Below are 27523 nucleotides of genomic sequence, written 5' to 3'. Positions count from 1 at the left end.
GAGAACTTCCATCAATTAGAACATACTGGTCGGGCTCTCTTTTAGCAATGAAGTCGTTGAGTCTTCGTGGAATCAACAGTAGATGTAGCATATCCACTTCCTAAGTTGTCAAGTGAACAATTTCACTAACTTGAGTCAGGATAGATGATTCTAATCATGGGATATCTCCAGAGACAACTTCTCACTTCATGGTAAATTGAAAGGGCATTAATCTATCATATCAAGGTACTACCCCCCTTAAGATGAGATAGGTCGGGGGACAGTATGGACTAGCTCTCATATTCACATCATATAGTCTTTTAAATTCACTATACCAAGTCTCATGATCCGGAGTTGGTTTCATCACTAAGTTCCAACTATTGGTACCTCTATCTTAGTTGAATTGCTTCGCTCTCACATTCCATGTATAACTTTGTCGACTTTGGTGTCACCTGATTCTCACAAGCACCACTTCCAAGCTTTGAGTACCAGTAATGACCTATATCTCTATTCATATTAGCACACTTCAATGGAACAATTTGTTGTCTCAAAAACCAAATTTACCAACCACTTGAGGTCCTTATCGATGACCCAATATTAACCAATACTTCTCCCTGTAACTCCTTTGATAAGACTACCCCCCTTAGAAAGGTAAACTAGGGGCTTAAATGGGTAGTTTAGTCCATCTTTCAAGTGGGTTTCTTATCATTAGATCTTCTAATATCGAAGAGAAACTCATGTGTACTGATATGTACAAGTAATCTAAAATTCCTCACGATATGAAACACCAGCGCAGTAAAATAGACATAGCTCCCTTTTGTTAATTCAGTAGAGTCATAGATTACACCGTTAGAAACCTTATCAAATTCCCTTCAACTTTCATATAGAAGGCTTCCTTGGTTTCGGTCTTTAAACCTAGGTAAAACAGCCAAATATGATATCCATCCTGACAATGTCTCAGCCTCGATGTAGCAACTTACAAAAGTCATATCTCGAGCTACTTAGATCATATGGGGACGAGTCTTACATGGTTGAAAATCTTATGAAGTCCTCCACAACTTCGGTGTATCCCACTTTTCCAGATTCTGATATTAAGTTGGCTGAAAAGTAGGAGCTAACTAGAACTGTCCAGATTTTGAACTGTGCAGCAACAGCAACTTGTAGATGTCATAACTCAAGTTCTATTAATCCGATAAAGTTGCAGCTTGCGTCGTTGGAAAGCTTATCAAATGACCTACAACTTTATTATAGAACCTTTTCCCAAATTCCGGAGTTACATTTGTCCAAATCAGTGACAGCTCAATGGTGCCAACTTGTGATTTTCGTAATTCCCAAACCACAACAGTTATGAGGGTGATTCTTGTGGTCAGGGAAGGATCTTGAAGTCTACTACCACTCAGAATTTTCACATGATTTTATGATCCTCCAAGAACAGGGATTTGAACTAAAGAAGATAAGTTGCTCCCAAAAGACAGGGTAGAGAAAACAAGGGAAACTAAAACCCATCTATTTATTCACTAGTCATTATACCTTAGGCCTATAAACTAAATGAAATTATGGAGAATCCCACAAAATCATTGCACTCATTACAAAAATCCAACTCAAACACAAGCACTAAAACAAACCAACCAAACATTAAAGATTCACAAAGCACACATATAAGACTAAACTCAACTTTTGCTACTAACGTTTATTACAAAGGGGGACTTCCTACTTCTTAAACACGGTGCGACTACAGCGACATCCAGGGTAGCATCTCTTGCGTGGAGTTAGGCGAGGTATGTCCTCCACCTCATTGATCTTAGGTAATCCAGCACGACTTCTCCACTCATCAATCTCATCGAGGGCTTCCTCATAGTGTTGCCTTACTTCCGCCAATTCTAGTTGATTGTCTTCCAACTTTTGATGCATGACTTGGATAGTCATAGCCATCTCCTTTAGTTGTTCATTCTGCTCCAAGTAGGGGTCAGCCATCACACTTTGCAAAGTGCCTGGTGGACGACGAGGAAGATACTTTTGTTTGCCATTCTTCCTCTCTTCATAGTGCTTTCCATGATATGCCAAAAGAGCTTGATGGGCAGCATTAGATATGCTAGCATGCTTACTGAAGCGGTCACTGAGAGACGAATGAATGGATTCCACCACGCGTGAACCAGTAAACTCATTCCACCTTGTGATGTGTGCTTCTGTGCTCTAGTGGCTCTCATACTTAGGATGAGTCCACTTAGTGCACTTATATTCCACCTTGGCTTGGTGTTCAGGATAGTGATCTTGTAGTATACGCACAAGACGAGGGTGAAAGAAATCTTCACCGCTAAAGGATGTGGTAAAGTACTCCTTTCGCCAACAAATATGTCTTGATGGGACAAGGCGAGCTTCTTCATACTCTGGTTCCGTTAAGCCATAGATACCCCGAGTTAAGCATGGTCTTCTAGAGTTGCTGCGAGCAAACTTTTCATTACGATAGAATTAGACCAAGAGTAAGTTAGAATAGAAGCAATAATTTTATCATAGAGTTAGATGATAGAAGCATAATAATTTTAGCAAAAAATAGCAAGGGTGAGATTGTAAGCATGAATGTAGAGAAGCAAAGATGACTAAAACGACCATTGCTATCTAGGCTTGCGTCCTACAATGAGTATTGCTTTGATACCACTTTGTAGCACCTGGTTTTAAGAACAAAACCAGATACACACTATATGTGAGCCCAAGAAGTCAAATCTCACATATAGCCACAAATAGGGGTAATACCAATAGACAATGCTTATATATAACAAACTTAGTATAAAAGATATAACCTTTGTTACCAAACAGCGGAAAGACACTCGGATCTTCAGGCGAAAGCTCCAAGTCCACAGGGACAACTGACTGGTTGAGCACAAGCCTAAACTCTTCTCCAAACTAGCAATCTGGTACCCATCTGGGATTTTTATCCAAATAAAATGTAAAGGCAAGCGTAAGTACATCTCGTACTCAGCAAGAATAACATGGGGTTCATGAGGCTCAAAGGCTAGACACTGGTTTAACTGCATGTAGCTTTTAGTTGTCACAATTTTAGCATATGAGTAGCATCAAGTTGTCAAGTCCCATAGTAAACTCATGATCAAGTAAAATGAATAAAGAATAGCATAAACAATATATTAACAATAATAACCTTAATAATTTGCTATTAGTGATTATTTATTCTGTATTGGTCCAAGGCCGCTCGTGACTGTGAGCACGGCTGATATATCAGTTTTACACTCTACAGAGGTTGTACACTTTCACTGTGAGTCATGATTTACCCTTTCGCCTGAGGTAGCTAATCTCTTACCCCTTCCTAGGGAGGCCGGTAGGGTTCACTATGAAGCCTTTCAAAGGTTCGTCTAACAAGTTAGGGCCGCTTGGTTTCATTAGTGAGTCTATGTGATTCACCTGCAGGAATCCACGGTCTGCTATTCCCCATTTACGCCACACGAGTAACCTCTAACAAGCTAGAAAAGGTCCTCATACTGAGCTAAAGCCAGAGCCATGTAGCCCTCACAGTTGTATTGTATGTCCCGGATGGTCATATATAGATATGTCCTTATGGAGAGAAACTAGAGCACCATAGGGTAGCCCAATGCTCCAGCCCTCTATACCAAAGTTGCTAAAAAGTCCTCTTTTAATGTTTATTGCATATTCCATTAATCAAATTACAAGATCATGGTTTAGTGGAGCACTAGCATACGCTATCCAATGCAAAACCATAGGTGACAAGGTATAAGATCAATACTAGAAAATCCTTAACAAAAAGACACATGCAATATGAATTGTGTGATTAAAGTTATTAGGAAACAAGGATGATCCCATGCTATACTTGCCTTAAAACTCAGATCCTTCTTTTAGTTCCAAACCTTCCACAAACTGCTTCTTGATCACCACGTAAAAGCTCATCGACTAAACTGAGTCATCACATCAACATCAACCATCCAGAGGCAATCATACAAAGCAAACAAACCTATAATTAGAACAATACACCAATAGTAGAAAATAAAGATGAAAAGTTCATAAAACAAATCTATATCGCACTACGATCACACAGACGTAAAGATCACGAAAATCGGAGCTATAACGAAGAAGTTATGATTTTCCTAAGATTTTCTTTAGAAAAGTAATTAATTAAATAGGATCACAAAAATAAAAAGTTGTAAACTTGTAAAACAGTGAGACTAACATGTAGATCTTGTGATTACGAATCTAACGCAATTTGAATGGATCAAATTTGAGTTAAAACGAATATTTTATGAGAAATATAAAACCAGTGGCAATTTTGTAAATAAAGAAAACGTATTTTTAATCAAACCGTCGGGATTTACGTTTTCAAAGTCAGAAACCGTAATGAGACAAAGCGCTTTGGACCGTGGGTTATATCTTTAAAAACCCGAGGGGCTCTTTTGCAAAATGTGCGGCCGAAGGGGTATCCTTCGATATAGACCGTTGGATCGCGATTGAATGATCCAGAACAGATCGGGGCGGGAGAGAGGGGAGTGGCCCACCAGAGTTAGGGGAGCCTGCGGCGGCGCCATTGCCGGACTTGGCCGGAGTTGTTCAGTCTGGCGATTTAGGGCAGTAGAGCGCGAACCAAAAGCACATGGACGCTTAGGAGCTCGGTGCGAACTCACCTGAGGCCGAGATTGGAACCGAGGAAGGCCGACTCGGGCTTGCGACGGCAAGGGGCGGACGGCGGCTCTGCAAAAGGTTCGGTGGAGGTTAGCTACGCATAGGAAGCACGAAACCACGAAAGAAGAGCTTCGGCGACTTCGCAAGAGTAGCGAAAAGACCGGCAAACTGCTCACGATGACAAAAACGCGATGCAGCGGCGGATTGCTTTCGGCGGAGATCTTGGCGGCGCTTTTCGGCGAGCACAAGGTGGCGGCTTGCGCTTAGATTGGAATAGGAGCTCAGCGAGGGTTGGGGCAACTATTTAAAGCCCCCTCGGCATGCGGGTCACGCCACCATGGAGAATCCACGCGGCCGGTGCTCACGTCGGGGTTGAGTCCGGTTTGGACACAAGGTGGAAGACGCGGCTGACCAATGGGTCCCACCTGGCAGTGACTTAAGGTCTTAGGGCCCGCTCGTCAGTGGAAGAAGAGAGGGGGAGGATGCTGGTGCGGGGGGGAAAAAGCTGGGCCGCGGTCCACTGCGCTGGCTGGGCCGAGGGAAAGACAGGGGGAAGGGTGGGGTGTGGGCCTCTGGGCCAAAACCAGAGGGGAGGGTTCTTCTTCTTTTTATTATTCTTTTATTTCAAAGCCTATTTAAAACCAATTTGAAAACCATTTTGAGACCAGTTTGAATTATCTTAAATTTTTATCAAATTCACACAATACAATAAAACATATGCACCATCATGAATGCACAATCATGTTGCTAGACCCTATAATAAATTTTAATTTAATGAAAAATATTATTTTCCCTAGGTTTTATGAGCAGAAAAATGTATAATTACTTATTTCTCCCCTATTTCCAAAAGAGCAAAATTTAGGGTGTTACATTGTCTTTTTCTATTATCTCACCTTTTCTTTTATGGATAACTTAAAATCCATTCCTATCCTTAAGTTCTCCGCACCCACGGAGACCAGCCTAGTGCCACATGAGTCATCACAACCCATCCAAACATGTAGCCATAGGCTGAGTCCGCGGTTGATTATGTTGGTCCAAAGCCTATCCTTTTCAAGAGAAGGAGATGAAAATCCTTACCTACACATTAGAGACTTTGAGCAAACACGTGACTATCTTCACATAGAAGGCATATATGATGAAACTCTCCGGTGGAAGCTATTTCCTTTTAAATTAAAGGGAAAAGCTAAACAATGGTATAATAGAGCCGTAGGTAAGCAACAAGGGATTGGGGATCTTTACGCTCCGAGTTTTGCCTAGATTTCTATCTCATCTCCCAAATCATCGACCTTAAAGTCAAGGTTCTCACTATAAAGCAAGAGTCTAAAGAATCTTTGGCCTTAGCCTGGAATCGATTTACTAAACTCTTAGCATCCGGCCTCGACCTTAGTCTACCAGACCCTATTCTTTTACAACATTTTTATTAAGGTTTGAGTAGAGAAAGTAGAAAGTTGCTTGACACTACTTTAGGAGGATCTTTCTTGCATGTCTCTTCTGAGAAAGCAAGATTAATCTTAGATCAAATCCTATCCAATGAATTAGATTACATCCTAGAAGTAGAGCCTCAACCCCAGTTAGCTGAACCCAACTCTTTGCTAGACACACCATCTACTTCAGCTAACACATGTCTAGAGCAAGAAAAAGAAGAAATTCTGTTTCCACATTTTATGCTAGACATAGAACCTGATCTCTTTTCCAAATTTGGAAATGTTTTGAATTATCACTCTATGAAGAGGCCACAGAGAAACTCTAGAGAGTCTTCTAATCCCCCCGAGGACATTCCCCCTTGAAGAACCTTAGGAGAATTAGTATTTGTTATAAGTAATGAATGATTAAAAGAATCAGAGCTTTCTACTGAAATAATTTGCTTAGATTCATCTTCCATTCCGATTCATTGTATAATCAATACAGATCAAATAAATGCTCTCTATAATCTAGTTGTAGGGATAAATATCATGTCTATGTCTCTTGTAGAACATTTAATACAAGATATGACATTAATCCCAACAATAAAATTCATAAGAAGTCTCTCAAGACATAATATCCCCAGTTTAGGAATCTACACATCCTACCCATTCAGGTAGAAGGAACCCCAGTGCATTTAAGCTTTTATATCTTTGACACCTAGGACTTCGACCTGTTGATAGGACAACCTTTTAGATGACTTCTCTATGAAGGACAATCTAGGAAGCTAAAAATTCGCTTAGGCAAGAAACTTCAATTCCCACTATCCATTTCACACTCCTTAAACTCTAGGACCAAACCTTATCCACAAGAAAACCCGTTGGAGGAATTTAGAGCTGTATCCTTAGACTTTTTTGCCAAACTAGGATTAGAAGACGAAGCTAAATTCTTCATAGAAGAAGAAGCTAACCCTTATGAGGAAAGAACTTTAGATGAGTTTGCAATACCACCTAAACCTCCTATTGAGCTTAAACCTTTACCAACCAGTCTTAGATATGCTTTTCTAGGTGACGATCTAGAGTCTCCTATCACTATAAGTGATAAACTCAATCAGAAGCAGACTCTTTGTTCAATGACTATCCTAGAAAAACATCACTCAACCTTTAGCTACTCACTTTAGGACCTCAAGGGAATTAGTCCTTCTCTTTGCACTCATCGCATTCCTATAGATCCTATTATCACACCATCTAGAGAACCCCAACCTAGACTCAACAATGCAATGAGAGAGGTTGTAAAGAAGGAAATCTTAAAACTATTGCATGAAGGCATCATTTATGTTGTGCCGCATAGTGAGTGGGTAAGCCCTGCTCAAGTTGTACCCAAAAAGGGAGGTATGACTGTTGTCCAAAATGAGAGGAATGAGTTAATCCCTCAATGCACTATCACAAGATGGCAGATGTGCATAGACTATAGAAAGCTTAACAAGGCAACTAAGAAAGATCACTTTCCATTGCCTTTCATTGATGAGATGCTAGAGCGGCTAGCCAACCATTCCTTCTTTTGTTTCTTAGATGGATATTCAGGGTATCACCAAATCCCTATCCATCCTGATGACCAAAGCAAAACCACCTTTACATGTCCCTATGGAACCAATGCTTATTGTTGGGTATTCTTAACATCATTACCAAAAGTAGACTTAGTTTTCTAATTATGATAACGGCGCCAAAAATGCCAAACCTATCCCTCATACCACTTAAGCCAAGTTGTCATCCCCAGCATGACATGAGAGATGCGGTATTGAAATATGCAATTGCTCTTCTAAATAAATAATGAATGGGATCTGCAAGCGCACAGATTAATACCGATGTAGCATTTTAACCGGGAAGTATTCCAGGTATTGTTATTTATATTTTTACCACTGGAAAGGGATTAACAATCATCAATATTGATTACAGAATAGAATATGAGATTGAGTATCTATCATTGCATGTATAATTGAGAACATTTATCTAACTCTTTCATATAGGGGTAAGTGTCACGTAAAAGATATATGAAATAATGAATAGTGACAAAGATAATTGATCTGATCATAACTAGCCACATATAAATATGATAAGCACCTCAATTAGATACTCTAGAAAGTCATTAGCATGGTATTAGAACGAACTACAAGAATATTTCCTAAGTTATTCTCAACTATATAGTCTAGCATTATCATAGTTAGTGCAAGCATACTTAGCAATCATTGCGAGACAAGACTACGCCCATGCATAGTGATATTAGCAAGGTAAATGAGAAACATAGCAATCACTCCCCTATAATAATATTGCTCTGCCAGCCCAATACACGAGAGGGGGACTATATAAGAATCAATGAAGCTGTCACTATCACGAACTACCCTACGATCTGGCATATTGGGTACAATCGCAGATAAATACGGTATAAGCACCACGCCTACACAATATCTATCATTTACCCATGGATCCGATGGATAAACGCTATACGATCCTAAGCATGTATATAGATCCAATCTAACTAAGCCAAGTACATAACTATGATAAACTAAGAACAATATAATCTTGAATATAAACAAGTAGAACAAAGTCATATTCATAATATTGAAGAACAAAGATGATTAGAAGAACAATTAGAAGCACAATTAGAGAATTACCAAGAATCCTCTTGACAGATCCGGAAACCAATCGAAGATTGACTCCTTCTAGTTCTAATCCTATGTAGCTATGCTAATCTAGATATCTAATTGATGTGGTGGCTCTAATCTTGATCAGGGGCTTCTTCTCCCTTGAGAATAATGAATTAGGGTTGAGAGGCTCTCCAGGGGCCAGGGGTCTGGTTTTATAGTTCCTTCAAGTAAATATGGGCCGTTGGATCAAACCGACATTGATTGAACGGTTATCCTTGATCCTTTAGGTTGGTGGAGATCTCCCGAGAAACAGAGTCCTGATTGGACTCAGAGAAGGGGCGGGCGCCTAGGGAAACAGGGCGGGCGCCCTGCCTCTAGCCCCGTTCGGCCTCCGCTTTCTTCCCGTGGCTTCTGGAGTCTTCTAGATGTAAGATAATTGCGCGGCACGTTAATATCTCTATGTAATCCCGACGTGTGGGCCTTTCTTCTGTATTTCCTGATAACCCCCTGCAGAAATAGACAAACACCAAAACTCGTGGAATTCTGTCAGATAAAACCCTAAGTCTAGATGTTGATTTCATTTGGATCCTTTTCTTTGTTTATTTGATAATTAAATTTGATACTTAAGGACCGTCAACAAACTCCCCCAAGCCTACCTCTTGCTCGTCCCTGAGCAAGGATAGACTCAGCGATAGATTAGAAGTTGTTGCAATACTTTTAAAAATTGATGGTACACATGCTTCTAAATAAGGTCTTATCTCTGAGTTAGAGTAAACTGTCAAGACTTAAAACTTACTTACTTTACCTTTCACCATGGGACTTGTAACTGTCACTTCTGTCTTGAGTAGTTAAAAGATAGAACAGTCTAGTCAAGTGCCATGTCTCTTATTCTTGATCAGCTATAGCTCTGGAGTTTTTGTAGATTTTCGAATAAAACTCAGAGATTCCTTGTATGATTCTCTCAGATCTCTCTTTTGTGGTATTTCTGGATCCTTACCAAGGCAGTGATGGTATATGCCTTCTCTCAATATATGTGGTATTTGTGGTATAAGGCATAGTGACATTGCCTTCTCTCTCATCCTACTCTAATAAGGCTTTAATATCTGGAGCTCATAGGTGGGACATAAAGTATACATACTTACAAGACATTTATTGTATAGTCAAACCATGGATCCAAAGAAACAAATCAATAAGTCAAATCAAGATGTGCATGTGTGGCGAATGAATGGTGTATGGTGAGGATGGTGATAACAATAGTGAAAGCCTAATTTTGCTCTCTTGAGGGGATACATACCTTCCTTGCTTTTTGAATAGTGAGGAGAATGAGATGCTCTTTTTTTCTTTTTCTTTCCTCTCAGGTGGGTATCTTGTACCCCTAATTCTACTGTCGGACACTTGTCCATTTTTACCTCTTGTCTCACTTTTTCTTTTCTTTCGAGGTTCCGGGCACTTGCCCCTTTTTATTTCCTCGTATGCTTTTTTCTTTCTTCTCTTTTTTTTCTCTATTTTTTTAGAGCACTCATCTCTTGAGATAATATAGCAAGTGGTAGTAACAAGATAACTTGAGCATTTATTTCATAGGGGAAAAACAGAAATATTTTTGGTTATTCTCTCCCGGATTAGGAGTAGAATATTTTTGGGTGATTCTGGAGCTGGAAATGGATGGATATATGTGGATGGTACTTCCACAGTAGAAGTAGCATATATGGGTGAACGTGCAAGTAAAATCTTGATTTAACCACATGACAAGCTCATAAGGGTCTACACAGCTTGACCACACTCAATGCTCATAAGCAGTAAATAGTAAATATATGGCTCAAAGTCTAGCAAGCAAGTATATATGGCTGTGGTAGGAATTTAAACTCTCATCATACAGGAACTCATCATGCAATATTTTAAAGATTTTCAAAGATAAAATTCTCCAGAATTCTAGCATCTCTAGGAACAGATAAACAGCAGCTCAACCTTCCCATATCGTATCCGTTAACAACTTAGACTTCACATCAAGTTTTCATCCCACAAGTTTAGGTTTAGAGCAAGCTTTAAATTATAACAGTTATATCTAAACTTGAGAGAGAACTTAAAATGTGCAAATTAGGCAGAGCAACTATTCATCATATCCATGCTAGAGTTTTATTTAGATACAGATTAGCATAGCCACTTTATTTATTTATTAAACACACTAAGCAAAAGATATATATATATATAAGCATAAAATCTTTATTTGGTTTTACATAGTTTTATTTATTTATATTTTAATATAGTATAAGTATAAAGATAGATAGAAATACTTATCGGGATAAATGGGGGTGCTCTCCCCCAAGCTGAATTTTGACGTAATTTCTCTTGATGTAGCTAGCAGGTGGCAGAGGTGTGTTTGAAAGTCAGCAGCATTCCGACAGCGATTAGAATGTCCTCCGTCTGCTAGTCTTCTTGATTCTTAAATTCTGTGGAGCTCAAATAGACAACAAAGCTTGTGGAACTGATTAAGTGTTAGCATAAATATCTAGCCTTTATCATGTTGAGACTCCATAATAATTATTACTCCCTATTTTTATATTTTCATTTTATAAAGCAGAAAAGAATATTTTTATTTTATTTTTATGCCACCACAGTGAATGTACTTATGGGTTTCATGCCACTCGTATACTCACATGGGGCTTACTGTTTTTTAACATTTTTATTTTCTTTTTAGGATAGTACGAACATGATTCACTAAGCAAACTATTTAAAATAATTAAAAAGAAAAGGATAACTACCAAGTTTACCTCTTGGCAACGGTGTTTTTAAGTCCTCCGAACGGGACTCTCCGTTTTCTCAATTGTCCTGGGATTCGTTGGGTGGCGGAGTCGGTACTTCCGGCGGCGCCTCCTCTTCATGTATAGTTGTCTTGTCTTTCCATACCTGACTCGGTGCTACGGTCTCCTCTGGATAATTCTGTTTAAACTCTACGTCTTCTGATCTTATCACTTCTCCTTCGTAGTCTGCCCATCCGTCCTTGATGATTTGCCTCCTCTGGTTGCGGTTGCGTCGTTTCCTCACCTGCTTAGATTCTTCAACGATATAGTTAGGGTCAATAAAATAACGGCGTACCTTCTCTAAGGGGAAGTGCATATGGACTTCTCCGGTTCCAATGTAGATGATTGCTTTAACGGTGCTGAGGAACGGTCTTCCAAGGATGATGGGTGGATCGTATTCATCTTATCCTATGTCAATAACCTGAAAGTCTGTGTAGACAAAATGATCGTCTATTTTGACTGGGACATCAGTTACTGTTCCTTTAACTTCTCGAAACGTCTGATCTGCCATCTGGAGCTGAATGTATGTTGGTTTTAGGGGCATGGTTCCGAACAAGAGCCGATAGGTGACTGCGACCATTATGTTGACGCCCGATCCGGTGTCGCAAAGCGTCTTGTAGAAGCTGTATCCATTTATGGAGCAGTAGATGTTTGGCATTCCTGGGTCGTCCTTCTTGGTCAAAAACGGTGACTTAAGTTGATGATCTTGGCCTCCATGAACTGCAGTGACCATCTTAGCTGACTCGGTCCACACTTGCTAGTTCCTGTTCCTCCTGTTGGTCCTCTTCCTTGATTCACGTCTGGATTGATCTGGGATTTGTGTAGTCTTGTTCTTGAAGAAAAACGTCTCCTTCCTCCCTTTGATGTAGAAACTGATCTTGGCAGCACTGGCGTAGATGACAGCTCCCAAGGTGTTTAAGAATGGCCTCCCTAGGATGATAGGTGCCCTCTCATCATTACCGGTCTCTACCACTACGAAGTCTGCTGGGGCGTACAAGGTACCAACTCGGACACAAAGGTTCTTCAATATTCCTTTTGGAAAACTTATCGCTTGATCTGCAAACTGCAAACACATGGTTGTTTCTAATAAAGGATATGTAAAGAATTTTTCATAGAGTACCCTGGGTATAATGTTGACACTAGAGACAAAGTCACAGAGTGCTTCTGGGAAGTCCACCATGCCGATGGAGATCGGGATGACGGGGCGTCCTGGATCGCCTCTCTTGACCGGCAGAAGGTCAGTAGTGAATTCAGTGACGGGGTTACTCCAGTTACCTGCATCAAACATGTCTACAAGATTTGTAGATTCTAATCCTTCCGGTTGTGATGGTATACCGGGGTTAGTAGTAGGAACAGCAGCAGCTATTTGATTTAACTGAGATTCAATCATTTTATTAAAGCTAATTTAATTCTTGATGGCAGTAGAGAAATTATCCATTCTATTATTTATATTTTCTAGCATTTTATCATTAGATGCCAATTTCTTAGATAGATTATCCATTAGCTTTCCTTGATTAGACACTAACTCTCTCAGAGGTGGAAAATTATTATTATTGTTGTAAGAATTGTTGCCTTGATAATTACCTGAGTAGTTAGGCCTTTGTTGATTCCAACCTTGATCTTGTTGAGGACGGTTGTAGTAGTAGTTGTTGTTATTGTTGATGTAGTTCACATCCTCAAGCATCTCAGGGCAGTGATTGCCTGAGTGTCCAGTGTCTCCACACTCCTCACAAGTCATGTGAGAGTCGTAGATGTGCATAACTTCTTTCTTATCTCCAGCTCTATCATCGAGCTTCTTCATGAGCAGGTCTAGCTTTGCAGTCAACATGTCTACCTCCTTGAGCTGATGCATACCTCCACCTCTCTTGCATGTCTGGGTCCTCTCTTCATTCCAGCTTTGGTTGGACGCCATCTTCTCCACAAGAGTTGTGGCTTGTGGTATAGTAAGTGATAAGAATGCTCCTCCAGCTGCAGCATCCATGGTTTCTCAGGCACTGTTGCCGAGCCCATGATAAAATGTCTGCATCAGTAGCCAACTCTCCAATCCATGATGGGGACATTCTAGGATGTAGTCTTGGAAGCGCTCCCATGCTTCTGGAACGGATTCATCATGTTGTTGCTGAAAACTTGTAATCTTCCCACGCAGAGCATTGGTCTTGCCCATGGAAAAGAACTTAGCCAGGAAGTTTGTTGAGCAGAGTGCCCACGTAGTATTCTTCTCCTTTGTAGCGTAGAACCACTGCTTCGCTCTTCCTAACAGTGAGAATGGGAAGAGGCGAAGTAGTATAGCATCTCTGGGGACTCCTAATATGGTAAATGTGTTGCAAATCTCCAGAAAGTGTTGGAGATGAGCACTAGCATCTTCGCGTGCCTTCCCACAGAACTGGTTGGATTCCACCATGTTGATAAGTCCAGGCTTGAGCTCAAAGTTGCCATCGATCTCTGCAGCAGGTCCAGTGCGGATGTTGTCCGTAGTGGGAGCTGAGAACTCGCGGATTGATTTGTTCGCCATGGCTTCGAACTCTAAAGACAAGTTTCGGTGATCTTCTTGATTGGATGAAGCTTCTTGCTGAAGTGTTGATGATCTCTACTTGAGCTTGGCTCTAGTTTTTCTGAATAAGGCTTCGAGATTGTCAACAAAATTTCCTGGAAGATGTCTTCTATTCATACATTCCCCTGCATAAGATAAAAATAGAAAATATCGGGATAAAACTGTATGAGAGAATAGATAAGCTCAATCATATTAGTGATGCGAATGATAACTCAAAATCCTTTATTCATTCCTGATTAGTAATCAACCTTCCCCGGCAACGGCGCCAAAAATGCTTGTTGGGTATTCTTAACATCATTACCAAAAGTAGACTTAGTTTTCTAATTCTGATAACGGTGCCAAAAATGCCAAACCTATCCCTCATACCACTTAAGCCAAGTTGTCATGACATGAGAGACGCGGTATTCAAATATGCAATTGCTCTTCTAAATAAATAATGAATGGGATCTGCAAGCGCACAGATTAATACCGATGTAGCATTTTAACCGGGAAGTATTCCAGGTATCGTTATTTATATTTTTACCACTGGGAAGGGATTAACAATCATCAATATTGATTACAGAATAGAATATGAGATTGAGTGATTGAGTATCTATCATTGCATGTATAATTGAGAACATTTATCTAACTCTTTCATACAGGGGTAAGTGTCACGTAAAAGATATATGAAATAATGAATAGTGACAAAGATAATTGATCTGATCATAACTAGCCACATATAAATATGATAAGCACCTCAATTAGATACTCTAGAAAGTCATTAGCATGGTATTAGAACGAACTACAAGAATATTTCCTAAGTTATTCTCAACTATATAGTCTAGCATTATCATAGTTAGTGCAAGCATACTTAGCAATCATTGCGAGACAAGACTAAGCCCATGCATAGTGATATTAGCAAGGTAAATGAGAAACATAGCAATCACTCCCCTGTAATAATATTGCTCTGCCAGCCCAATACACGAGAGGGGGACTATATAAGAATCAATGAAGCTGTCACTATCACGAACTACCCCACGATCTGGCATATTGGGTACAATCGCAGATAAATACGGTATAAGCACCACGCCTATACAATATCTATCATTTACCCATGGATCCGATGGATAAACGCTATACGATCCTATATAAATCCAATCTAACTAAGCCAAGTATATAACTATGATAAACTAAGAACAATATAATTGCGAATATAAACAAGTAGAGCAAAGTCATAAGCAATATATTGAAGTAGAACAAAGTCATATTCATAATATTGAAGAACAAAGATGAACAATTGAAGAACAATAGAGAATTACCACGAATCCTCTTGACAGATCCGGAAACCAATCGAAGATTGACTCCTTCTAGTTCTAATCCTATGTAGCTATGCTAATCTAAATATCTAATTGATGTGGTGGCTCTAGGCTTGATCAGAGGCTTCTCCTCCCTTGATGAATAATGAATTAGGGTTGAGAGGTCCTCTCCTCCAGGGGCCAGGGGGTCTGGTTTTATAGTCCTTCCAAGTGAATACGGGCCGTCGGATCAAACCGACATTGATTGAACGGTTATCCTTGATCCTTTAGGTCGGTGGAGCTTGATCCCGAAGGAGAGTCCTGATTGGACTCCAGAGGGGGGTGGACGCCCTGGTCCCTAGGGTGGGCACCCTGGGCCAGGCTCCGTTCTGCCTCCGCTTCGTTCCCGTGGCTTCTGGAGTCTTCTAGATGTAAGATAATTGCGCGGCACATTAATATCTCTATGTAATCCCGACGTGTGGGCCTTTCTTCCGTATTTCCTGATAACCCCCTGCAGAAATAGACAAACACCAAAACTCGTGGAATTCTGTCAGATAAAACCCTAAGTCTGGATGTTGATTTCATTTGAATCCTTTTCTTTGTTTATTTGATAATTAAATTTGATACTTAAGGACCGTCAACACTTATCGCAGAATGTCTTTTGGGCTATGTAATGTACCTGCTTCTTTTCAAAGATGTATGGTGTCTATATTCTCTGACATGATGGAAAAGATTATGGAAGTTTTCATGGATGATTTTTCTGTTAATGGAGAAACCTTTGATGATTGTCTAGAAAACTTAGATAAGGTTTTGCAAAGGTGTGAAGAAAAGCACTTGGTCCTTAATTGGGAAAAAATGTCATTTTATGGTTAGAGAAGGAATAGTGCTAGGACACTTAGTGTCTGAAAGAGGCATTGAGGTAGATAAAGTTAAAATAGAAGTAATTGAACATTTACCTTTGCCTGTTAATGTAAAAGAAATTAGGAGTTTCCTTGGCCATGCCGGTTTTTATTGTAGGTTTATAAAAGATTTTTCATTTATTGCTAGACCTCTTACTTGCTTATTAGCTAAGCATGTTCCTTTTGAATTTGATGATGCATGTTTACAAGCTTTTGAAATTCTTAAGAAAGCACTCATCTCAGCACCAATCATTCAACCCCTTGATTGATCTTTACATTTTGAAATTATTTGTGATGCTAGTGATTATGTTGTGGGGCAGTATTAGGACAAACTAAAGATAAATAGCATCATGCAATAGCTTATGCTAGGAAAACTCAAAACAGGACCTCAACTTAATTATGCTACTACTGAAAAGAGCTCCTAGCTGTTGTTTTTGCTATTGATAAGTTTAGATCTTACTTAGTGGAAGCTAAAGTAATTATTTATTTTGATCATGCTGCTTTAAAATATTTGCTCACTAAGAAAGATGCTAAACCTTGTTTGATAAGATGGATTTTATTACTCCAAGAATTTGACTTAGAAATAAAAGATAAAAAGGGAGTAGAAAATTCTGTTGCCGATCATTTGTCTAGAATGCAATTTCAGAATCCACAGGAACTACCCATCGACGACTCACTCTGGGACGACATGCTCTACGAATCAACAAATCTGACCCCTAGTGTGCAGATATTATTAATTCTATGATTACATGCTATGTACCACCAGGAGGGAACAAAAGGAAGCTAATCCATGAGAGCAGTTCTCACATATGGGATGAACCATACCTCTTCTGAGTATGCTCTAATGGCTTACTCAAAAGGTGTGTGCCATCTGAACAAGGAATCAAAATCATTGAAAGATGTCATTCATCACCATATGGAGGTCATTATGGGGCGTTCTGAACACATGCAAAGATATGACAGTGTGGATTCTTCTGGCCAACAATGTATGAAGACACAAGAGAATTTATTCGGAGATGTGGCCCATGCCAAAGACATGGTAATATCAATTCAAGGGATGCCATGCCACTCATTAGCAATCTCCAGATAGACATCTTTGATGTATGGGGGATTGACTACATGGGGCCATTTCTGCCATCAAAGAAATATGAGTATATCCTAGTGGCAGTGGATTATGTCTCCAAGTGGATTGAAGCCATGCCATGCAGGAATGCTGACAGCATGCATTCAAAGAAGATGTTCGAAGAAATAATATTTTCAAGATTTAGAGTTCCAAAGATAGTGATAAGTTGATGAGGACATCGCCACGCTAGATACGTTGACACCATCGTCTTTTCCAAGTTGCAATTCATCTCCAACTTAGCTACCACATTACTCTCGGATTCAGCAAACATGTCGTCAGTGTTTTGATCATAACTTCTTCATACAACATCGAAATGGGGTGATCTTGGACTCATTGGAAAGGGGACAATGACGCCGTCAATTTGGATCTGGTCCCAGCTTCAGATCTTTTGTGGATTAATCTTTATGTCTATGACAAGGTGTTGTGTCACCTATTTTGGGCCAACTTGGTCATGTATCGAATTCGGGCCTTAAGCCCATGTTGTGGGTGCCTCCCCCTGGTCGCCTCCAACCCTAGGTTGCTTCTCCTTTATATTACACGTAGCCGCCACTGTTTAGACTTGAGTTTTGTTTAGAGTTTAGTTTTCCATCGAGAAACTGAATCGTTTATTGTAACTGTGGTGACAAATCCTTTTATAGTGATCTAGGGCCCCCGTTCTTGATCTCCTCCACTGTGTAAATTAGTCCTTTGGAACCGAGTTCTTGATCAGGATTCTAAAATTGCAGATATGAATGACGCGAATATTCAAATCAGGGTTCAAGAACTTGGTTCCAAAAGACTAATCGACACAGTGGAGGAAATCAAGAACGGGGGCCCTAGATCACTGTAAAAGGATTTGTCACCACAGTTACAATGAACGATTCAGTTTCTCGATGGAAAACTAAACTCTAAACAAAACCTGAGTCTAAACAGCGGTGGCTGCATGGAATATAAAGGAGAAGCAACCTAGGGTTGGAGGCGACCAGGGGGAGGCGCCCACAACATGGGCTTAAGACCCGAATTCGATACATGACTAAGTTGGCCCAAAACAGGTGATGCAACACCTTGTCGTGGACATAAAGATTAATCCACGAAAGATCTGGAGCTGGGACTAGATCCAAAACGACGACGGTGTTGTCCCCTTTCCAATGAGTCTAAGATCACCCCGTTTATATGTTGTATGAAGAAGTTATGATCAAAACACTGACGACGTGTTTGCTAAATGCGAGAGTGACGTGGTAGCTAAGTTGGAGATGAATTGCAACTTAGAAAAGATGATGGTGTCAACGTATCTAGCATGGCGATCTCATCATAAGTGACGGAGGTTCTCACTTCATCGACAAGCGCTTTGAGCAATACTTTTCGAAGAATGGAATACATCACAACGTTGCTACTCCTTACCATCCTCAGACAAGTGGTCAGGCAAAGACATCAAACAAGCAAATTAACAATATTCTATAGAAGAGAGTAAATGAGATGGGGACAGCTTGGAAGGACAAGCTTGATGATGCACTCTGGGCATACTAGACAGCATATAAGACACCTATCAGGATGTCACCCTATCAACTTGTCTATGGAAAAACTTGTCACTTACCAGTGGAGCTAGCATTCAGAGCTCACTGGGCTATCAAAAGATGGAACATGGACTTAAAAGCAGTTGGAGACAAGCAGAAGATGCAACTCTCTGAGCTAGAAGAATGGAGAGAAAAAGCATATCACAATGCTAAGATTTACAAAAGAAAGAGTAAAAATATGACATGACAAAAGGATCAAGAAGAAGGAGTTCACCCCAGGCGATAAGGTATTACTTTTTAATTCCAGGGTGAAGCTCTTCAGGCATAGAAACTTCAAAGCAAATGGGAAGGACCATTTGAGGTGGTGAGCTCATCGTCGCATGGAGTCGTCACACTTTGCAACAATGGAGGTACGCTATTCAAGGTCAATGGTTGACGCCTTAAATTATTTTTAGAGTCCAACAATGAATTAGAGGAAGTAAACGTAATTACTTTCTTTCTCAATTAAAATATTTAGGCCCGACCCTTTTTATTTTTGAATTATTGGGCAAAATCAACTTTTTCTGAATAAAAATATAATTAGTAAAGCATACGAAAAAGTTGAGGCAAAGAGGGCTTAAAGGACGGGCGGCCGCCGAAAACCCTAGGGGCACCCGCCCCTCCCCTGAGGCCATTCGCCGCCACCTTTCTCCATTTATATCTTGAGACCTTCCTTGTTTATAAAAAATGAATCTTTCGATTTTCTTCCCATCTTTCGTGAGGATGCCTTCCAAAAATACTTTTCTAGACCCCTATATAAGTAACCCATGCCTATGGTCTAATCTCATCCCATCATAAGCTTTTCTCCTCATGCTTAGAAGGTAGCAACACCTCTCTACTTAGCAATGGCTAAGAAAAATTCAGAGAGGAGAATGATCCCCTTTGGGATTGATCTCAACACTATCCCTAGAGAAGAGTCTGTGTGCAAAGCTATCATTCCAATAGATGAGCCTGTCCCGTTACCCACCATTCCACTACAACCATGCTGCTATGGATGCTCCTATTTTGCTCACCCCGTTCGCACCAAGCCTCTCCTCTTGGAAGGAGCTCCGTTGAAGGGCCCCATCATTGCTTTACCGGCAGGGACTAACATCCTGCCACCGAAGCGTAATGAGAAGTTGTTAGGAGTGAGGACCAACAAGAAGGGGGAGGTCGCCTGTGCAAAATACAGCACCGGAGATCGAACCTACTTTGAGGGGGTTCGCGCTCATCCAATGAAGGTCAAATTCAACCCCCCAAAGGAAACTCCGAAGTCCACCATGGCCTCAGCCGAGACTCCGCGGAAGCGTCGCAAGATGCTGGCAGATTTGGAGAAGGAGCTAGCTGAGCAGTGCACAATAATAGCCTCTCTAGAAGCCTGTCAACGTGTCCAAAGTAGATACATCACTTACGGTGACACGAGAATGTTAATGCTAGAGCATGATTCCACCACTCTAAAAGAGAGAGTGAAGGCTTTAGAGCACCCTAAGAAGTAGGGTCTATTTATCTTAGCATCCGATAGGGCAAGTGTGAGTGTTTTATTAAAGTGTGTTTAATTTACAAGTTTGCTATTGTAATAATAAGCCCTGCATGAAGATGAATTAAATTATTATGATATATGTCTTGTCTCTCTGTTGTCTCTCTTTTGTCTCCACCATATTGTGAATGAAGGATAACAGGAAACCAATGTGGGGGAGGCACCCGACGATCGAAACAAACGAATTCTCACAAAACGATAACAATTTTGGAGAAGACATGACACGAAGACCACACTCGACGAAGCTGACCTCGAAGGGCCACTGGCCAGGGGCGGCCGCCCAAGGGGTGGAGCCCCTTGGTCTCCGCTTTGAACCACGATCAGGTATGATTTCTTTATGTTATAAATTGTTAGTATTGCTGCAGTTTCGATTTGGAACAAAGTATCTCTAGTTAAATCACCCTATGCATAAATATTTTAAAATATTCTTTATTCATGACCATAAGATAGACTCACACCATGATAATTCCTAGAAATTCCTATTGCTGTTGGGAACTTTGATATAGGGACCCCATATTACTTAAGTTGTTGTGGAAAGAGAGATAGTATGAATATGAGAACATGATTTCTGATGTCTAGTCATTTGGAGAATTTTACTTTTCAAAAATCTTTAAATTATTAGCTATAATTCTCCTCTATAGCAAGAATTAATATCCTACTAGAGCCATGCATGATAGATATAAACTAGCTCATAAGCTACTTGCGTCTGATTGTATTAATGATATGAGATGTGTTGGGATTTGTCATCTAGGGACCCATGCCCCTCCTTATATAGTATGAAGGGACAAAGTTACAAGTAAAGTATCATATTTGGTACAATATCTTCTTATAGCCTTATAGTGCACGTCTAAACAGCATCGTGCAGTGCACATCTTCATCTTGTGGGTCGGGCCACCTCTGATGGTGCGGCCTATGTCGAGCCATGAGGATATAGAGGTTTATACCCCACAATCAGCGAAAGTCTCCTTCTCCATGTGGGGTTCCTTTGGATCCATCCAAACTCAGATCATTGCTATGCAAATAAAACCAAATCTACTTCCAATAATATCCAAATAAAACTGCAGTAAAAACAGTACTAGGAGGTAGAGCAGGATTTTAGTAGAATTATGACACTGGTTTCATAATTTTTAGAGCAACTATGAATTTATGGTGGATTTTAGAAGGGGAACTAGTGTTTCTGGAAACAGGAAAATGAAAAGGCCAAGGGAGATCATGGGCTGGTGGTTTTGGGCCGTTCCATCACTTGAGCTCAATCTAGAATGGAGACTGGGTTCAGCCTTGGCATGTTCTACTGGGCCGGTTGGCTGATATTGGCCCAAGTCGGAAGGGCGCCTGGTGCTTCTGGGCTGCATCTTTGTCCATTCTATAGGGCTCCATAGTAGGCCTGCGGTCATCCAGAAGGGAACGAGGGAGCAGAGGCTATGCCGGCCAGGTGCTCGACGAAACGTCGACAGCGGTGACACCATGGTGATGTCGTGAGCATGTATACGCGAGGTGCGGGTGTTGGCGGTGCAGCTGGAGAAGCAACAGCAAGTGTTGCATGGGCAGATGAAACCGGGAGGCTGCGTGCAACGATGGTCATGGAAGGCACTGCCATGGGCTTGGTCACATGTTATCACCACGGTGGTGTGCCTGCGTGTTGTGAGCCGAGGCCGTGCTCGCGAGTCGCGGGCACAAGCAGTAATGGCGGCGGAGAGTCTACGGCGGCCGCAGGTTGCGCGGCAAAGCTGGGCTGCGCGAGTTGGTGGTGTCGTGCTCTCCGAGTGCACGAGTCCAGATGCCAGGCGGCTAGGGCGGCAAGGCCCCGGTGGCGAGGACTTCCAGTTCGTCGGGAGAGGCTTGGCGATACTGATCAGCGTCGGCGTTGAGGTGACACACCTCACGGGGCACTTACGGCTCCGGCGAAGGGGCTCGAAGGCCGGCGGGCAGGCAACTGGGCGAAGGGGGCAGGACGGGTCTCGGGCTCAATCGATCATGCGGACAGGCTCGAAGGGGTCACGAAGAACATCATCGGCCTCTTCTCGCCTTGCGAGGCGGCCGGAATCGGCGGTGGTGGCTCGCCACGGCGGCGGCGCTCTAGTGCGGCTGGCTGTGCACGGTGGCGGCGAGGTGGCCCGCAAGGCTCCAACGGGGTCATCTTTGTCAGTTTGTCTTCGAGCGGGAGCACGGAGTGTGCCGCGACGACGCACGTCCATTCATGGCGTTCTTGGCGAGCTTTGTCCCATGGCTAGGCCCATTTGAAATATGCCGTCCCGTCTCGTCTCGCTGTCACTGGGCCCGATCAGCAGGGGATGTTGGCGTATCCTGCGCCTGGCCCGGGCTGCTGCACCGCCACTGCAACCGCGCTATATAACGGCCGGCCGGACGCCCCCTCGTCCCAACCGACTCTCCTGGCTCTCTCTCCTTCTAGTCTCCTTCCGCCACCGCCATCTCCCCTTCAAGCTGCGCCTCTCTCCCTCGCCTCCACCGCTGCGCCGCGACCACCACCCGCGTCTCGTGACTCTGGTCTTCCCACCCCGAGAAAATGTCGCGACACGACGGACTTCCTTCGACCACGGAGCCCGGCGTGCTCCCAGTCTTCGGCTTCGACAGGCGGGGCCGGGCGAAGCCGCTAGCTCCGGTGCGGAGGCCCCCGAGGGGGAACTCGTACGCGTGGCTAGCCGAGAGGATTCACGGGGCGGCTGCCGATCAGCACCACGGGGAGCAGCACGGGGCGGCGGGACCGCACGACGCCGATCAGCAGCACGGGCCGGGACCGCACGACGCCGATCAGCACCACGGGCCGGGACCGCACGACGCCGATCAGCACCACGGGCCGGGACCGCACGACGCCGATCAGCACCCTGGAGCGGACGAACAGCAGCCCCAGGGAGGACGCGCAAAGAAGCCAAACCAGAGGCAGAGGCGTCAGCGACGCGATGCGGCCAGGCGTGCGTCGGAGGCGAGGTGTGCGTCGGAGGCGAGGCGTGCGTCGGCGGCGAGGCGTGCGTCGGCGGCGAGGTGGGGCGTCGCCGCTGCGGCGGTCATCTTCCTGCTCGCCTACATGATGTGGGTATGGAACTATGGACCCTTCCCGATTCCCGTCATCTTGGGGTTCGTTTCTTCCTCTTGGGGTTCTCGTCGGCGTGGGCCGGGCCATGGCGTGGTTCTTTCGTTCTCGTTTGGTTCGTTTGTGTCGCGGCGGAGGAGTCGTGTCTCGTCGAGCGAGGTCGAGGACGAGAGCGAGCGCTCGCGGGAGGGTGGTCGCGTGGTCTGGTCTCTTGTGTCACACCGCCATGGAGTAGGAGGGCGTCAGCGCAGCGGGAGGGGTTACAGTTTACGGGAGCAGGTGGTGGTAGCGCAGGAGGGCACGGCTACTACAAGAACAAGGGTTGCGGGCGGAGATTGCGAACGTGGCGCAACGGCGGCGCCGCGACGCTGCGCGGGTAGCGGCGGCTCTGTGTCGCCGTGGAAGTGCTCGCCGGACGTCCGAACTGTATATCTCCGTGTGCGGGCTCTTCAATTCGGTGCCACCTTGGCCGCCTCGGCAGCCATGGCACTGGGAAGGGGCGCGTCAGGCGTCACCTTCAACGAGATGACTGAATTCTTTTGTGTACGCATGTTGCTAAGTTACTGATCAATGTATACAAATTATTTAAGCTATATACTCTTGCCTGCGTGCTGCATTTAATCTTTTGGTAACGTATGTGGGTCTGATGGCATTTTTTTTTCATCTAATGCAGGCATAAGGAGCACGGGCAAGATGATCCTCCAGGCTCCAAGTGTAAAGACTGATCAATTTGTAATTTGTGCTATCAAGATTCCGACAGAAGGAAAATTCTCCCAGTTTTTCTGGTAGTTAAGGTTGCGGTCTTTGGGCCGAATGAGACGCTCTAAAAAGACAAAAGGACTATCTGAATGCTTAGCTACTTGATGGATATTCATTTTTGGTAGTTTAGGTTGGGTCTTTGGCCCGATTGAGGCATTCTTGTAAGACTATCAGATAAATCATGAAGGAACAGTTAGGAACAGCTAATTGATTGTTTCCCTTCCCATACAATAGTTAATTGGTTGTTTCGCTTCGGGTAAATGCAAATTCATGGTTCAGTTTCTGGATAACAATTGTGTGCTCTTCAAATGCTTTTTATCTTTGTGGATATCCAAATGCAATGCATTCTTGCTCTGGTTTTCTTGTGCTGAAGTGCTACTGCAGCATGGCTTGAGGGCCCTGCGGTGACTGTCCTGTGGCAGCAGTGCTGCGCGAGCGGCCTGGAGGCCTGAGGCGACTCGGCCAGCGGGTGCCCAATTGTGATATGAATGTTTGTTTCAGAGTAACTGGAGGTTCTTACTGAATTGAGATCATTTAGCTTCAGCTACTGCATATTGTCAGCATATGTACATGCTTGTAGGATAAATGTGGCATGTTACCAGAATTCTCACATGTAAAACAGCAAAAAAAAAACTTAAATTGAACTAGTGTATCCATGGTTTTCATCCCACCAAGTAACCATGTCTCTGATTGACCAAAAACATGATTCTACATGCTGAACCTTGAACACAGAATTTCTGCATGCTGAACCTTGAACACAGAATTGCATATGGACCTGGATGTCAACCAGAGCTTTATTTATTTATTTATTTATCTGGATGTGCATTTCATGCGTATTCATATACTCGTTTCAATTTCAAAAGCCAATGATGCAATTTCATCATGCGGATGATCCATTTCACTTGAAATAGCCATTTCAGACAGCACTGCACATGTATACATACAATGCTTATTCAGGTTCAGGTAGCGAAAATATATATACACAGATTCTTCAGAAGGCAAACATGATTGCTTGTTCCGAGAGCATATATACATCTTCACTGCACACGCACATTTCAGAGCATGACCATTGATCGTATTTCAGACAGTAATGTATATTGAACAGTACATGTTCAGAGAACATGTATGCAGCACACTGGAATCCTTTGTGCAAAGAAGCTGGGTGGAATCCTTTGTGCAAAGAAGCTGGGTGTCGGCCTTCAGCTCGTGGCACGGGACGTTGGGGGTGGCTTGCCACCTTCGGCGGCGGCGCGACCTCCACGGCATGCTGCAGCCTTGGCGGCTACGGGTGCAGGCATGCCTCCAAGAAGTCCCCTCTCCGGCGATGGCGCGGCCATGGAAGCAAAGCAACTGCAGCAGAAAGTGGCGGAGGTGCGGCTCTGCCTCCTGCGAAGGAGTTCCACTAGCGACGATGCTGGCGGAGGTGCGGCCATGGTGGCAGCAGGTTCGACGTCGCCGTGGCGGCGCAGAGAATGGCGATGAAGACGCAAGCATGGTTACTGGGCTGTGTCGTCCGTGTACGTATGGGCTGAAGGGATTTTGGGCTTCGCCTTGTTGTATTCAGATGGTGCACCAACGGCTTAGGAGGGTGTTTTTTTTTTATTTTTTTTTAAACTGACTTAGGAGTATGTCAGAGGATCTCTCGTTGCGTGCAAACAGGAATTTCCAGGAGACGTCCGCCGTGGCGGTGGTCTCGTTGTTCGCTCCAGCCTCCACATCGGATTCGGTTGAGCAGTTGGACAACAGATCAGCCGCCTCCCATTGACACGTGGACATCACAGCATGATCGGACTCGAACACGCGTGAGTCGCTAGCTCCATCTACCATACCGCTCGCTCCATATACATATACATATACCAATGCCACAACGCAACTGGCAACTCATCGCACCATTCGCCTTTTTTTCATGCGGTAGGACTAGGAGAAGAGCAGCTCTTAAGAAAAAAGAACACAAAGAAAATGAGGACCAACGTAGTAAAGGTCGCTAGTTCGGATGTATATCCAAGGATCAAACCAGGATTCTTTTATCTATGTGCCATTATAAAAGACGGTTTAAACCTACGAGTCAAAGTTCAAACGCACCTAGATGTCATTGTGCTAAACTTTTTTTTTGTCTTACACGCCATTTTGTCTACCTTTTATCAGTTTTCCACCATTGATATCCCTGACAAATGGACCCGACTTGTGACAATGTCAAAATTCTATTCTCTCACAACATTATCCTCTCACTTTGTTCTCTCTCTGGCCGGTGGGACGTAACACCCGTGTTTTGCATCATATTAAAAATCACTAAAAAAATTATCTATTTTAAAAATATAAAACAAATAAAAACTTGACTAGCATAATTAGGCAAAACCCTTTTTTAAAGCAAGATGTTTTCCGAAACCATGCATCAAAATTCATCATATGCATTCTCCTTGCATTGTTAATGTTTGAGTATTTGATTGCTTGGTTGAAGTGCTTGATTGATTGTTGGCAAAATCGTTGCAAACCACATCTTCAGTGCAATTTATGAAAATCTCATTAAAAATATACTTAAGAGTTTTTTAAAAAAATTAAACTATGCACATCAATAGCGCATCCACAGATCCGAATTATCATAGAATTTGAGATTCAAACTTGTTCTATAAAAATTCGTATGAAAATAACAAATTTTATTTGCATATACACTAAAGGACAATATTCCTAAAAATTTTGTCCTCTAGTGCATATGAAAGTAAAATTTGTTATTTTCATATGAATTTTTAGTTTGAACATTGAATTTTGTGACAATGCACATCAGATGCACTATTGGTGTGCATAATTTTATTTCTTTCTCAAAATGTCTAAGAGCATCTCCAAGAGATTAGCTAAATCATTTTATAAAGGTAAATTTAGCTATTGTTGAAGGAAAAACGTTTCCAACGGACTCTGTAAACGACTCTTCAAATTTAGTAGCTCGCCATCCCACCTTATTCGCTCTCTACTTTTGTATAGCCTACCTCGCTAGCCATCCTTTTACAGAGTCTGTTGGAGTACTCTAATATTTTTTATCAAATCTATTTTAGAGAGTAGCTAAATCAGTAAATTTGGCTAGTGTTTTTGGCTAATCTCTTGGAGATGCTCTAAGTATGGTTTTGCAAAGGAGTTTTCACGATTGCACCAAAGATGTGGTTTGCACTTAATATTTTGATTGCTTGCTTGTTTACTTGATTGATTGAAATGGTTCAATGATAGGCTTTATATTGGAACTTAATTGGCATCAAATAATTTATCCTTGATCGTTCACCACCAAAATAACCCCTTTGCTCTCTCTCCTTGATTTTACCAAATCCACCCCATCTCAAAATCCTCTTCAAATTCATATTCAAATACATG

The 27523-nt window shown here is 42.5% G+C and overlaps 1 long non-coding RNA gene across 1 annotated transcript; it reads left to right on the top strand.

Annotated features, from left to right (window-relative positions):
* Positions 23319-24427, top strand: LOC110433372. Its single transcript, XR_002450775.1, has 2 exons — positions 23319-23410; positions 24081-24427. It is a non-coding gene; the product is annotated as an uncharacterized LOC110433372 (long non-coding RNA).

Source organism: Sorghum bicolor, chromosome 3, assembly GCF_000003195.3.
Source record: "Sorghum bicolor cultivar BTx623 chromosome 3, Sorghum_bicolor_NCBIv3, whole genome shotgun sequence".
Lineage (NCBI taxonomy): Eukaryota > Viridiplantae > Streptophyta > Magnoliopsida > Poales > Poaceae > Sorghum > Sorghum bicolor.
Note: the sequence above shows the minus strand (reverse complement) of the source record. Positions and strands in the feature narration are given on the sequence as shown.